The sequence below is a fragment of the Prionailurus bengalensis genome, chromosome C1 (assembly GCF_016509475.1).
Source record: "Prionailurus bengalensis isolate Pbe53 chromosome C1, Fcat_Pben_1.1_paternal_pri, whole genome shotgun sequence".
Taxonomy (NCBI): domain Eukaryota; kingdom Metazoa; phylum Chordata; class Mammalia; order Carnivora; family Felidae; genus Prionailurus; species Prionailurus bengalensis.
This window is the reverse complement of record NC_057345.1, coordinates 192,883,741-192,899,389: the sequence shown is the minus strand read 5'-3', so window position 1 is coordinate 192,899,389 and position 15,649 is coordinate 192,883,741. Positions and strand designations below refer to the sequence as shown.

General features: G+C 42.0%; 1 protein-coding gene across 1 annotated transcript in view; it reads left to right on the top strand.

The window, feature by feature from the left end:
* Positions 1-14,577: 14,577 nt before the first annotated feature.
* CMKLR2 (chemerin chemokine-like receptor 2) overlaps positions 14,578-15,649 on the top strand; it is a 45,012-nt gene continuing 43,940 nt past the window's right edge. Inside the window, exon 1 of the mRNA XM_043577614.1 lies at positions 14,578-14,760. The gene's annotated coding sequence lies outside the window, so the exon portion shown is untranslated. The remainder of the gene's footprint in view (positions 14,761-15,649) is intronic.

Below are 15,649 nucleotides of genomic sequence, written 5' to 3'. Positions count from 1 at the left end.
GTTTAGGGAAATAATGATAATACAGAATGTCGGCTAATGAGCTATAAAAATGATTGTCTTTGGTTTCTACTCCAAGGACAAAGCAAGATTTTCTTCTAGTTTGTTTTCTTTCGTGATAGCCCTCTAGTGTTAGCCAAATAATCACCACATGCCAGGGACTGTATTAGACAAGTCAATTTATGTGTTTTTTCCTTTTTATTTTTTTATTTTATTATTATTTGTGTGTGTGTGTGTGTGTGTGTGTGTGTGTGTGTGTGAGAGAGAGAGAGAGAGAGAGAGAATGCACATGAGCAGGGCAGAGAGAGGGAGGGAGAGAGAGAATCTTAAGCAGACTCCATGCTCAGCAAGGAAGCAAACGCAGGGCTCGATCCCTAGGATGCCACAAACCGTGGGCCTCGAACCCACAAACCGTGAGATCATGACCTGAGCCGAAATCAAGAGTTTGACTCTGGGGGCGCCTGGGTGGCTCAGCTGGTTAAGCGTCTGACTCTTGGTGTCGGCTCCATCATGATCTCACAATTTCATGGGTTCTAGCCCCACATCGGGCCCTGTGCATCGGGCTCTGTGCTGACAATGCAGAGCCTACTTGGGTTTCTCTCTCTCCCTCTCTCTCTCTCTCTCTCTCTCTCTCTCTCTCTCTCTGCCCCTCCCCCACTCGCGCTGTCTCTGTCTCTCTCAAAAATAAATAAATGTTAAAAAAAAAAAAAAGAGCTTGACACTCGACCAACAGAGCCACCCAGGCACCCCTTTCTTTTTCATTCCATTCTAACAAAAACACTGTGAGGTAGATTCTCAGGTTTTTTGTTTGTTTCACAAACAAACTTATTCAGGTTACTTCACAAAATGCGACTTTGTTATAATGATCCTTTGAATGATGAAGGTGTCATCATTTTTCAAGGATTCTAATATGGTGTGAGAAAAGTGAGCTACACTTGGGATAACATATAACAACAGACTCAAAGCAATAGTGACCTAAACTCATTCAAGGCTTATATCTCTCAAGAAACAGTATGTTTGGGGAGGTAAAATGTTGCTGACTTCCCTTGAGTGCCTCAAGAAGTTCAAGGCTTACGGGTGCGTGGGTGGCTCAGTCGGTTAAGCATCCGACTTTGGCTCAGGTCATGATCTCACGGTTTGTGGGTTCGAGGCCCACATCAGGCTCTGTGCTGACAGCTCAGAGCCTGGAGCCTGCTTCGGATTCTGTGTCTCCCTCTCTCTCTGACCCTGCCCCCCTCATGCTCTGTCTCTCTCTCAAAAATAAATAGACATTAAAAAAAAAAAAGCTCAAGGCTGAGACCTCCAGGATTCTAGACTTTTTGTAACTTCTTCCCTGCACTTCTTGTTCCATTATAGTTCCAAAAAGCGGCTGAAGTTTCATTCATCTTGTTGACCTTCCAAGGCATACCTCTGAAGCACAGCCAGCTTTCCTTGAAGCCCCAGCCAATGTTTTCCACATAAATCTTAGTGGCCATTCTCAGCTTCAGGGCAAGCTGGGAAATATAGTGTTTTATCTGGATACACTGCTGTCCTAAATAAAATTGTGGCTCTGGTGATGAGAAAGAAGGAAGGAATGGATTTTGAGGAGGCAATTGTGGTCACTGCTGCTAAGTGAATAGGTGCTAATAGCACCTCATCAACAGATAATTTAACTGGAAAGTACCTAGGGCAAGGCATAATAGATGACGAGTAATAAAGAACATAAGCATGTATTGAGACCTTACTGTTTATGTGCTTCACAGATACTGTCTCATTGGAACCTGACGACAACACTGTGATACAGGTAATATCATTATCATTCGCCAGATAAGAAAACCAGGGTTTGGGGAATTTGTGAAACTTGCTGAAAGCCATTCAGCCAATTAGTGGGAGAGCAGTCAGAACTAGAATCCAGGTTCTCTTAAAGCCCAGATTTTGCAGTCAATATGTGCTGGTTTCCCCTCTTGCCCTGCATCAAATGACTAATCACTAAATCTAGAGTCTGTTCTAGAGAGCAAGGACCCCTCCTAGAAAATGTGTGGTCAACACCTTTCTCAGGACTCTTGATCTCACAGTGCAGTGTTACTTAATCAATCTGACTCTGCTTTTTCTCCCAGCGAATGATTTTTCAATACCATGTCCATGTTCTGTTTTGGCCACGAGTGCCCCGGTCTTAGCATTGATCACCTTTATGTGTACTGGCACCGTAATGGTTTGGGCGAAGTTTTCCCAGGTAAGTTCCCAAGTGTGACATTTACTGCAATACTTTGGTAGCTGAAATCACAGGAAAGAAAATAAAATATTAAGTATGCTCTTTAAAGTGCCATAAATTTGTATTCATTGGCATTGGCGAGAGCTCCTGAATTCTAACTGAAGCTATAAACTTGCAACTCTGTTGCTAACTGACTCTGGAGGATGCAAGAGAAGCTTTCATTTTCCCACCTAATATGCTTATAATTCAACAAAATTTCTTCTCACTTTGCTTCCTGGACCTCATAAAATTTAAATGGAAATATTAAATGGTTTAATAACTGGGCAACACCAAATAGCATGCTTGGCGTGACTTAGCATTTTAAAAATATGGAGTCTCATTATATTAAATGTGTCTCATTATTGTAATTATGCTGCTACAAATGTAGTGGATAACACATCACATCATTATTTAATTTTATGGAAAAAGCTTTCTGAGTTATTTGTTGACAGAAAAAGTACCAGATTCTGTTTCTATTTGCTTAAATTGCAGCCCGTGCTAGGGTTTTGTGGGGTTTTTTTTTTATTTCCTGTGCTAGGATTTTATATTTCATTTCAGTAGTTCATAAAATACGCTTATCTCTGGGATCCAGCTTGATAGTGCTTTATTTTAGCATAGGATCCCAGGAATTGCTTTGAAGGTAGGACTCTCATTTTCTAGGATGGCAGTAAAATTGCCACTTTTTAAAATGCCTTAAAGAACATCTGTAGAGTATGATATTATGCAGTCATTAAAAATATGTTTTTGAGTAATATATAATGACATGGAAAAATGCTCACAGTGTAAGTAAAATGGTCAGGTCACAAAATTGCAAGTACAAACTAATCTCGCATAATATTTTTAAAATATAGAAATTTGGGGGATGCCTGGGTGGCTCAGTCGGTTAAGCTTCTCACTTTGGCTCAGGTCACGGTCTCATAGTTCATGAGTTCGAGCCCCACGTTGGGCTTTCTGCTGTCAGCACAGAGTCCTCCTCAGATCCTCTGTCCTCCTCTGTCTCTGCCCCTCCCTGGCTCATTTTCTCTCTTTCTCAAAAATAAATAAACATTAAAAATAAATAAATAAGTAAATAAATAAAATATAGAAATTAAAAAAAAATTACAAATAGAGGCACCTGGCTGTTTCAATCGGTGGAGCATGCAACTCTCAATCTCTGGGTTGTGGGGTCGTGCCTTCGAGCTCCATGCTGGGGGAAGAGATTATGTACAAAAATTAATTAATTAACTAATTAATTAAAGTATACAACTATGCCAAAATGTCATGGGTTTACTCTCTAAATGGTGGAGATTGGAGTGATTTTAATCGTCATGTTATGTTCTTTTCTATTTTCTGAAAATTCTATGATAATCATTCTGATTCTTTAATTGAGAAATGTTAATTATTCTGGCAGTTACTTTGAATGGGTGGGTGGTGTGGAAGGTATTATGGTGTGGCATCGACTACAAAGCAACAAAGTCTAAACAAAGCAGCTGATATCTCATTCCGAGGTCAGTTTCAGTCCAAGGATACCCAGCATCTTCAAAGACTGTAGTAAAATTAATGGCCTGGACCCCTTTCTAGCCTCTCCGGTAACTCCACCTGGACCTCTGCCTCTCCTGGCAAATCAGGTTGTCCTGGGCAGGACCTTCGTGTTCCGTTCTTTCTATCCACATTGCTGCTGTGAAGTTGGCCCGTTGCTCCCCGCACTGTCTTTCTTCGTGCTGGCTACTTAGCCTGAGGTCTTCTCTGCCTGACCTGTCCACTGAAACATATTTTTTAAAAATAATCTCTATGCCCTATGTGGGGCTCAAACCCATGACCTCAAGGTCAAGAGTCACATGTTCCACTGACTAAGCTAGACAGGCATCCCTTTTCGAATGTCTTTTCAAAATTCAGTATGAGACCAGGAGTTCTACTGTAATAGGTATATAGTTGCACTTTGGAAGATTTAAAAGTTCTTTTCCCCTGCTGGGTATTTATCCAAAGAAAATGAGAACATGAATTTGAAAAGATATAGGCACCCCTATGCCTATTGCAACATTATTTACAATAGTCAAGATATGAGAACAACCTAAGTTTCCATTGATAGATAAATAGATGAAGAAGATGTGGAATACACACACACACACACACACACACACACACACACACACACTTGAATATTACTCAGCCATAAAAAAGAATGAGATCTTGCCATTTGCGACAACATGGATGGGCCTAGAGGATATTACGCGAAGTGAAATGAATCAGACAGTGAAAGACAAACACCATTTGATTTCACGTACACGTGGAATCTAAAGAACAAAACCAATGAAGAAACTAAAAAACAAAGGCAGAAACAGACCTACCAATGGGGGGAACAAACTGGTAGTTGCCAAAGGGGAGGGGGGGTGAGAAGATGGGCAAAATGGGATGAAGGGCTGTGGGAGGCACGGGCTTCCAGTTATGAAATGAATAAGTCACAGGGATGAAAGGAATACATCGTGCAGAATACAGTCAATGGTATTTAATAGCATAATATGGCAGCACGTGGCAGCTAGACTTGGGGTGAGTACAGCATAATGCTAGACTTGTTGAATCACTGTGTCCTTTGCCTGAAACTAATGTAACGGTATGTGTCAACTACACCGAAAGTAAAAAAACAAAAAAACGAAACAAACAGTGAAAAACGTTCTGGAGATCTAGTTCCTGACAGTGTGAATACTGAACTACTGAATTGTATATCTAAAAATGGTTAAGATGGCAAATTTTATGTTATGTGTTTTTTAACCACAATTTTATAAAAGAAAAACAACTTTCTGGGGCGCCTGGGTGGCTCAGTTGGTAAAGCGGCCGACTTCGGCTCAGGTCATGATCTCGCGGTCCGTGAGTTCGAGCCCCGCGTCGTGCTCTGTGCTGACAGCTCAGAGCCTGGAGCCTGTTTCGGATTCTGTGTCTCCCTCTCTCTGACCCTCCCCCGTTCATGCTCTGTCTCTCTCTCTCTCAAAAATAAATAAACGTTAAAAAAAATAATTTAAAAGAAAAACAACTTTTTAATTTTTTAAAAAACAAATGCTCCAACAACCACAGAAAAAACCGAGTGCTCCTGAGCGCATCTTGCTGAGTCTATGAGGTTATTGAAACATATGCCACCCCCAAATATGCCACTTTGGTGTAAGGATTATTTTGAGTTGAAAGCAATTAAGAAACAGCAGACGCGGAAAGGATTCTTTGTTCTCCCTCCTTCTGCTTAAAGACAGGACATAAATTCGCCTTTGTAAAGGTAACAAATTTCCCCTTTATAAAAGAGTCTCGGGGCGCCTGGGTGGCTCAGTCAGTTAAGCGTCTGACTTTGGCTCCGGTCGCCATCTCACAGTTTGTGAGTTCAAGCCCCGCGTCAGGCTCTGTGCTGACAGCTCAGAGTGTGGAGCCTGCTTCAGATGCTGTGTCTCCCTCTCTCTCTGCCCCTCTCCCCTTCATGCTCTCTCTCTCTCAAAAATAAATAAACTTAAAAAAAAAAAAGCGTCTCCCTTCATGTACCAGGAAGAGCACCAATCCCATTCACAAGGGCTCTGCCTCATGACCCAATCACCTCTCGTAGGCCCCCCCTCTCCTATCACTTTCGAGGTGGAGAGTTAGGACTTAACATCTGAATCTTGCCGTGGGGGGTGGACGCGAACATTCAGACTATAGCACTTACTAAAACAACCCTTATCTACCATACATTTTTAGTCAGCTTCCCGAAATGTATCACCCCTAGAAGTCCGCCTCCCCCTCTTCCTTTGTCTATCACTTCTCCACAATGAAACACCCTTTGTTGGGGCGCCTGGGTGGCGCAGTCGGTTAAGCGTCCGACTTCAGCCAGGTCACGATCTCACGGTCCGTGAGTTCGAGCCCTGCGTCGGGATCTGGGCTAATGGCTCGGAGCCTGGAGCCTGTTTCCGATTCTGTGTCTTCCTCTCTCTCTGCCCCTCCCCCGTTCATGCTTTGTCTCCTTCTGTCCCAAAAATAAATAAACGTTGAAAAAAAAATTAAAAAAAAAAAAAAGAAACACCCTTTGTTAAAAAGTATGTAAGTTCCCAGGCCTAACTGCTTCTTTTTATGTCTTACTAACAATTTGACTGCACATCCACTGGTTGCCGTCTGATATAATAATATTTCACGCAAATAACTATCCAGTGACAAGGCTCAGGACATGCTACCCCAAAATATGGCACCTTGACATATTGAATATATTAAGCATGAAGGAATTTGCAAAAGAGCGTGTGCAGCAGGAAGAACCTTCTGACCTTCTCCTGAAGCAGGTCCTGACACCCTTGTGGGAGAGGCGCCCTCCCTGTACTTGAGGAAAGTATATCCATCTTGACATCCATGACACCAGGAGGAATTAGAACAAAGGGGCCTTGCTGTTCCCCCAGTTTATACACTTTGCTCATACCCTTCTTTGTCCTAACACATTTTTTCATGACTTTTCATTCTTCATCAAACCCGGCATAAAACACTCTTCAGGTCTTTATTTCCTTATGAAGGTCCCATGACCTTAAAACTTATATTAAATAAATGTGTATGCTTTTCTCTTGTCAATCTGTCTTTTCTCACAGGAACCCCACTTAAATGGATAGGAGAAAAAGATACTTCTCTACATCAGCAATTAGTAATTGAATTTTAGTGAAACTGATCTGTCTGCAGAAGGTACAATTTAGGCAACTACTAAATCACATCATTGCTGTAATGCTTTTACTTCTTGAATCAGTCTCTCATTTTATTATTATTATTATTTTTTAAAGATTTTACTTTTAAGTAACCTCTACACCCCATGTGGGGCTTGAACTCACAACCCTGAGATCAAGAGTCACATGCTCTACAGCCTGAGCCAGCCGGGTGCCTCCAATCTTTCATTTTTTGGATTAATTAATTAATTGAGTAATTTTTTAAAATGTTTTTATTTATTTTTGAGACAGAGAGAGACAGAGCATGAGCAGGGGAGGGGCAGAGAGAGAGGGAGACACAGAATCCAAAGCAGGCTCCAGGCTCTGAGCTGTCGGCACAGAGCCTGACACAGGGCTCGAACTCACAAACTGCGAGATCATGACCTGAGCTGAAGTCAGACACTCAACCGACTGAGCCACCCAGGTGCCCCAAGTAAGTAATTTTTATAGAGAGAGAGGTAGGGGGAGAGGGGCAGAGTGAGAATCCTAAGCAGGCTCCACACTCAGTGCAGAACCCCACCTTGGGCTCGATCCCACGACCCACTCTGAGATCACAACTTGAGCTGAAATCAAGAGTTGGATGCTCAACTGACTGAGCCACCCAGGCGCGCCATCCCAGTCTTTCATTTTAAAACAATTTTTAAAAACGATTTTCAATTTTATGGGGCGCCTGTGTGGTTCAGTTGGTTAAGCGTCTGACTTCGGCCCAGGTCATGATCTCATGGCTTCTGAGTTCAAGCCCCCTTCGGGCTCTGTCCTGACAGCTCAGAGCCTGGAGCCTGCTTTGGATTCTGTGTCTCCCTCTCTCTCTGCCCCTCCCCCACTCATGTGCACTCTCGCTCCCTCTCAAAAAATAAACATTAATATGTGTGTGTGTGTGTGTGTGTGTGTAATGATTTTCTATTTTAAAAGTTTTATCCAAATTCAGTTAAAAAAGAAAAAGTTTTGAACTAAAAATTTACATTTGCTGAACAAAATATACCACACCTTGCAGCTCTCCCTTTCTTTCACTGTTTCCCATTTTGAATATAACTAAAAGCTCCAAGTGGTGGCATGGAATGTAGAAATGGAAACGACTTAAATTCTGCTTCTTGATTTTTAGCATGTGCTTTCGCTGTGTGTTTCAAATCTATAGTTTAAATGTAAGCGTACGTAGTATCACAGTGAGGAAACAGGAACTGTACCGATTTGGAACCATTACCAATTTAATCTCAAAAGAAAGCAGAACTGAGGCCACGCATGGCACTGGGGATGTCTCTATAATTGGGAGCTTTTCCAGTTTACTTCCATGTAAACTACATCGTCTATTAAAAAATAAGTAACGGGAGACAAAACATAAGAGACTCTTAAATACAGAGGGTTGCTGGCAGGGTGTTGGGTGGGGGGATGGGCTGAAGGGGCTAGGGGCATTAAGGAGGACACTTGTTGGGATGAGCACTGGGTATTATATGTAAGTGATGAACCACTAAATTCTATTCCTGAAAAAAAAAGTTTATTAATTTAAAAATGAAAAAATAACAAAAATTAAAATAAGAACAAGTAATAAACTTTCATGTAAAACACCTTGTAGGGGTGCCTGGGTGGCTCAGTCCGTTGGGCGTCCGACTTTGGCTCAGGTCATGATCTCGAGGTCCATGAGTTCGAGCCCTGCGTCAGGCTCTGTGCTGACCGCTCAGAGCCTGGAGCCTGTTTCGGTTTCTGTGTCTCCCTCTCTCTCTGCCCCTCCCCCGTTCATGCTCTGTCTCTCTCTGTCTCAAAAATAAATAAACGTTAAAAAAAATTTTTTTAAACACCATGTAAAATAAAATGTGTGTGTGTGTATATATATATATGTACATAATATATTGGATATACTATATATATGTAAAATTAAACTCATAGTTCTCAAAGCAATTCTTTAAACCTTAAGCCAACAAAAGGATTTTTGAGAGGAGTGTTTCATCACTGACCTTGTTCAGCATTGCTGGCACGCGGTGATCACACAAAAAGCAGAAGGGCTTTAATTGGTTTCATTATTGTTTTTAAATTCCCTACGGACAGTGCCCTCCCTATTGCCTGCACCTGGGCAGTCCGCGCCCCATGTCCCTCCTTTGGCATATCGCTGATCCTAGTTAAGCAGGTTAAAGTTGGTTGTGTTAATTTAATCATATTTTATAATGCGTTCAGATTTTACTAGGGAAATGCAGAGGATTCATTTTTATTTACAAAAACAAACAAACCTAAAATTCCTCATGTGGTTAAAAATGATTGCCTGATGACCTCTCTGTGTACTCAATTCCCCTAAATTGAAGAAATTCAACAGGAAAAGAATTAGAAAGGAGCACGGGTTGAAAGGGCAAATTCCTGGAGGGTCAGATGGATATTGTCCAGGAGTCGGGAGGGCAGGAGAATGGGACGGAGCCGGAAAGCAGCGCCTTGCTGCCGGTACCGGGAACCACCGCTACCCAGCCTCCTCCGACTGTGTCCTTTTGGGACGCAGACCCATTGTTATCCGCCTCTGTCCAGTTTTTCACGAGGAGATGATCATCAGGACGGCGATGTGACATCTCCTGATTTTTAAATGATGGAAATTAATTCAAACTCTGGAAAACACTGTGCAGCAGGAACAAAACGCGTGTGCAGCTGCAGCAGGCCCCCGGGCTACCAATTTCCTAATGAAAAATGCAAATAGTGATTGAACCAGTTACAGAAGTCGAGAAAATATGCTTTATTCTGTGATCTTTTCCTTCCCCAAAATGTGACATTTTAGAAAAATACAGATGTACTGACATCATACCCATAATCAGCAGTTTAACGAGAAAAGTAGCATAATTAGAGTAGGTGGTTGGGAGGGGCCTGAATTCCCAGAGCAGTCCTTTCTCTTGAATCAGGACCAAGCATGGTGTCACCCAGATGCCTGTTGACTAAGTGACATACAGCAGATTGATTTAACCACTGGCAAACCACATTTCTTTTTCCAGGGCAGTAAGTGAACAAGGTTATTTACTTCCCTTGGTTACAAAAAGAGGAAATACTTCTTCCAAGAATTAGAGTGGCTGCGACCAGTTCTCCCAGAGAAATTATTAACCCAGAGCCCTGAAGCCTTTGCCCACACGCCTCACTGCAGAGGCCTCACTGCAGCAGCTCGACGCGGGGATCTTCTGAGAGGGGGTCGCTCCGCTCTGCAAAAGCTTCAGGCCCTCAGCATCTGAGATGTCGTAGTGAAGAGAACCAGTCTAAATCCTTCTATGTAGATCTCATTTGATTTGTCATTTGGCATATTAAAAGAGAAGGTTTATTCAAATAAGAGATAACAATACAAGCCGTTCCCCACATTTCCGCAGGTAATTAGAGCTTTGTGTATTTTAATTAAAAAGATGTATAGCTAAATCCTCCAACAGACTTCCCGAGCATCCTCCAGGCTCAGTTCCTGCAGGGGCCATACGGAATTAAAAGCAAGAATTTGGAGAAGGGCTTTGTCCTTAATGGCCTTTCAGAATTCCCCGCTTTAAGTGGCATAAAAGCTGCCGGGTATGGTCAGGTTAGCCTGGCTCATCAATGTGACCTCTCAGAGCCACTGAGTCTGCGCCTGTGAGTCCATTTCAGAGTCTAGGAAAAGCTTTGCATGGTTCCAGCCTCACTGCTCAACCAATAAAGGCCCCCAAATTTAATCTCTGACCCTGAAGAAACAGGCCGAAGAAGGGCACTTAAACAAAGAGACAGTCGTCTCTCTCTATGACCAGAGGAGAAAAAATGAAAAGAAGTGAAGTTTTCCCATTTTTCACAAACCATGTTTTTTTTTTTTAAAGTTTATTTATTTTGAGAGAGAGAGAGAGAGAGAGAGAGAGCGAGCAGGGGGGAGGGGCAGAGAGAAAGGGAGAGAGACAGAATCCCAAGCAGGATACAAATCTGGGGCTCGGATTCATGAACCTGAACCAAAACCAAGAGCTTAACCAACTGAGCCACCCAGGTGCCCCACAAAGCAGCTTCTTTAATAAGAAAATGTCTGCTTGTATATTATCTCTTTTCCAATGTTCTAGGCTGAATTCTTTTTCTTTTTTTCTTTTAAATAAACAGTGACAACAAAAAGTTTAGAAATTATCGTTAACAAAATCAATGTGGCCTCACTGTATTTTCCCAAATATCTACTTCTGAAATTTCTATCATCAGAGTACTCGGGTGTTTGGGGCAAGTAACCTATTTTAACATCAAACAAGAAAGGAAAAGAATAACGATCTTGATCTTATCAAAAGAAGGGAGACCAAGTGGCTGACCCTAACGTTTTTTCTGGTGGGGTTGGGGTGCGGAGAGGGGATGGCCATATTAAAATTGCCTGACCCATTCTAACTATTAGAGCTTCACTAAATTAATACAAAGCTTTTCTTTTAAAATGTCATCTTTTCCAAAGAACAATTCTCTAACAGTGAAATTTCAAGCATCAGTGAAGAAAAGTTCTTTAAGAGAGGCATACCGTTAACCAAAAAATATGATAGAGGCACTTCATATCTTCTCTTCTGGGCCAAGGTGGCCCTACAGACCTGCTTACACACACATGCCCCTCTCAAAGGACCCCTTGAAATCCTACCCCCAACAGGCTTCAGAGAATTTGCAATGATTTAGAATGTGGTGACACTGTCCTGAAATCCTTTTTTTTTTTTTAATTTTTTTAAACGTTTATTTATTTTTGAGACAGAGAGAGACAGAGCATGAACAGGGGAGGGTCTGAAATCCTTTTATGTGGCAGAAGTTATTCCTGCCCCTTCCCCCCACTCACTCAATTCCAGAAACATCTCTTCTCATAGACAGATAGGCTAATGGTTAAGTCTCTTTAATTAAAAAAAAATTTTTCTTTAATGTTCATTTATTTCTGAGAGAGAAAGAGAGAGAGCACGCTTGGGAGGGGTAGAGAGAGAGACAGAGAACCCAAAGCAGGTTTGGTGCTGTCTGCACAAAGCCTGATGTGGGGCTCGAACTTACGAACCAGGAGATCATAAGCTGAGCTAAGGTCAGAGGCTCAACCAACTGAGCCATCCAGGTGCCCCCAGTTAGTTAAGTCTCTTAAAAGCATGGTGTTTGGAGACTGAATGCTCAGGACAACTATGCAACATCCAGTAGAGGCTCTGTTAAGCCATCTCCATTGATGTGTGACTCACCAGCTCAGCCAATACACCTAGTAGCCTGGCTGATGTCCACTGCATCTATTGCATGCGTGGGGTGGCAAGTAAGTTATTTCTAGTACACGTGAGCCCTTCAGCTTCAACTGCTTTTGAATAATGGATCAACTATAAGGCATCATGTTACGATGTCCAAGGGAAGCTCTCTCAAATGCACGGCAAACTATAGGGTTCATTAGCGGAGAGCTTTTATTTACTGCTCCTGATTGGTAGCAATTTCAAAGCTAAGTAAGCATATGTTTCACTTCTGTCGTTTCAAAGCTAAGCAAGCATATGTTTCACTTCTGTCAGAGGTAACTAAAACATTAAAACAAAAATGGTTACACTGGGGCACTTGGCTTGGCTGGCTCAGTCAGTGGAGCATGTGACGCTTGACCTCAGTTGTGAGTTCGAGCCCCATGTTGGGCGTAGAGATTGCTTACAAATAAAATCCTGGGGGAAGAAACGCTTACGCTTTCCTGGATTTCAGTGCTTAAACTGTGCTTGGTACCTAGTAAGCGTTTGCTAACTGTCCTTTCTCTTATCTTCTCTATGGTTTGCTACTCAATGCTCCCTGCTCTATTGCCAAAAAATACGGTCAAAACTCTGTAAAATAACTAAGTCTTCCCCAAATTCTCAAAATGTCTTTTGTGGATGAAATTGTACTTTGGTATGATTACAGAAGTTTACATATAACTATTTTTTAATGTTTTATTTTTATTTTTGAGACACAGAGAGAGAGAAAATAAGAGCGGGGGTGGGGCAGAGAGAGAAGGGGACAGAGGATAGGAAGCAGGCTCTGCTCTGACAGCAGAGAGCCTGAGGCGGGGCTTGAACCCATGTACTGCAAGATCATGACCTAGGCTGAAATTGGACGCTCAATTGACTGAGCCACGCAGGTGCCCCATACCTACAACTACTAACAAATGCTAATGTTGCTGATACAAAAGAGTAGGAACTGGTGACTAGATACGAATCTCCAGCAGAGCGCTCTACGACTACCTCCTCCAAAGACCATATTTATGCTCAGATAATACCGAAAAGAAATATGCAAAGATTATTAACAGTGGTTATTTTCTGTGGAATCAAGGGATCGGGAAAATGTTGGAGAGGGTATATCCTTATGGGGTTGAGGGATATATATATATTTTGAAAAAGCATGTGCACACATCCCCTAGGGTTATTCTGATATGTTCCCTCCTCCCCCCGCCTCCCCCCTCCCCCCCACCACAAGCATTGCTGCTTTAGATTTTCTAGACTTGGTCATGAAAGGGAGGAAAAATAATTTTCCCTCTACCTTTCACTGTTCTTGGCTAAGGCTCCCCCCTGTTTAAAAAAAAAAAAAGATTAACAGGAGGAGAAAAAAAAACCCCACTATTTTAATTACATATATACGGGAGCCCCTCTAGAATATGAGACTCGAAAGACCAGAAGACTGAGGATTACATACCATCCAGACAGAGGTAAGGAAAGGGATTGGGGTCTGGTGCTAAAAGCCGGGGAAGGAAATTCACGGGAAGGTGAGAAGAGGAAATGTTTGGTAAACAAAGGTTGCCTTGCCAAGCAGACAGTCTCTCAGGTGAAAAAGTCATCTCTGGTAATAGCTCGCTTCCTGATACAGGCCCCCTTTCTAATGTAAATTTCCTTTATAAATATAGATTTCCCTTACAAAAGGGTAACTTCCATTCTGTTTTCAGAGCTTCTTCTGTGTCTGCAGATTCTTAAAAACAACCAGCTCAAAATAATCTTTATGCCAAAGAGGCATGTTTCGAGATGGCATATTCTGCTATCCTTCAGTCAAATACAAAATTGCCTTCCTCTCTGGCAGCTCACCTAAGGCTGTTCAATTAGCTGGCCTAACAATGTTTTGTGACCTAATGTTCAATTTCCAATATCACATGATCGAGCTGCTGTTAGAGCTTACAAAAAACACGTTAGCTCTGCAGAGGGAAGCTAACCACCTCAAGGCTTGCCTCCATGTTTCTTATCCTGTGAATTTCTGAATTCTGAGCCTTACCTCAGATACACAGATGTGCTCACATCTGCGGGACCACAGAAGATGAGGGATAAAAAAACCAATCCATCAATTTCCTCAGCTCCTAAGAGCTTTCTCTGGCAACCCATCTAGATAAAGAAATAAAAACTAAAACACCTAATTAATGTGTGATTACAATTCTCCACTGTCAGAAACACACTGGAACCCGGTAAGTAAAATCTCTCCTAATGAGCCCTACAGTTCGCTGTGCAGTTGAAGAGCTCTCCTTTGACATTCTAAGGTTCTTTTCATTCCACCGTCAGAATGAAATTTAACTTGACTTCTCATAAGCAAAAGCCCATCAAACAAAGGAAGGATGGGTGCCCCCCCATCACTTTTCAGCCTGCGGCACTGCAGCCAATAGCAATGGTTTCCATTCAAAAAACAAACCTCAGTTATACACACATACACGCTGAGCAAAAGAATTAATCTGTGCTGTTTGTTCATCGTTTACTTTTCTCCTGGAATACATGATGCATTTTTGTGGAGGGTGGTGGAGGAAGGGAAGAACCACATTCAAATGAAACCCAACATCACTCTCCTCCAGTGTCATTTCAAAAGCCAGATAAAAGCCAAATGAGGAGGCTGGGAAAGAGTGTACAACGTAGCGGTTCTGAAAACCACCCTCCATTTCATTCTGGAGCGGGGAGGTCACACCCAGGCATCAAAATAGCTTCTCTCCTCAAAGTAAATTAGCTGGTAAGTGCTTTCTTGTTTGTTTTCCTCAGACTGACACATTTGCCGCCGACCTGATGAGGATTTTCTGCAGATGATTTATTTACAAAACAGTATTTTGACTAAGTACCAGCTGGCAGACCAGAAAAAGAACTCCTGATAGTTTAGGAAAAGTTCTATGTGCAGATTCATAGTTTTGGTCCTGTCACAGTTTTTAGGGAAGGTCATAACCAGGTTTGCTACTGCTGCTGATTAAAACCTCAAACCCTGAAGGAGAGAACATGAGGGTGTCGCTCGGGTGAGGGGGTGGGAGGGCACAAAGAACTTTGAGTAATTTCCTCGGCTTTTACCTAGAAAATTACAGCTCATAAATGTGGATTTTAAGTAGTTGTGACTCAGAAATAATCAAACATCATTTGTGGAAAGGCCACTTAGAGAAAACTAGTAGGAGAAAATGGTGCTCTGAGATGAAAATTGATTTCGCCCTCCTTAAATGACAAGGTAGGGGGGAAAGTTCTAAACTGAGCTGTAAATGTGGTTGGTTGGGTTTTTGTTGTTGTTGTTGTTGTTGTTTTCCTCCCTTTTAAAGACGAATAGCTTGTGGTTCTTCAGAACAAACATTTCTTTGTTGTTGCTGCATTTTTGAACTCTCATAATCAATTGCCTGTTAGGATAATTGGTACCTGGGCTCTCCTAATGAAGGACAAATGACTAAATGCAGGGAAATTGCTGGGAGAAAAGGTTTACCTAACGTGATTGTTCTTTTGGGAGGTGGGAGCCAGCTGCTTTTGGTCTAATAGTTTATCCTTTCCTCCCAGTAAAAGCTAATGAAAACCAAATGAAAATTTGATAACTTTCACCAGCAATTATTCTTTCAAATTGGCCCTTTTTCGCTTAAAACAAACTCATCCGC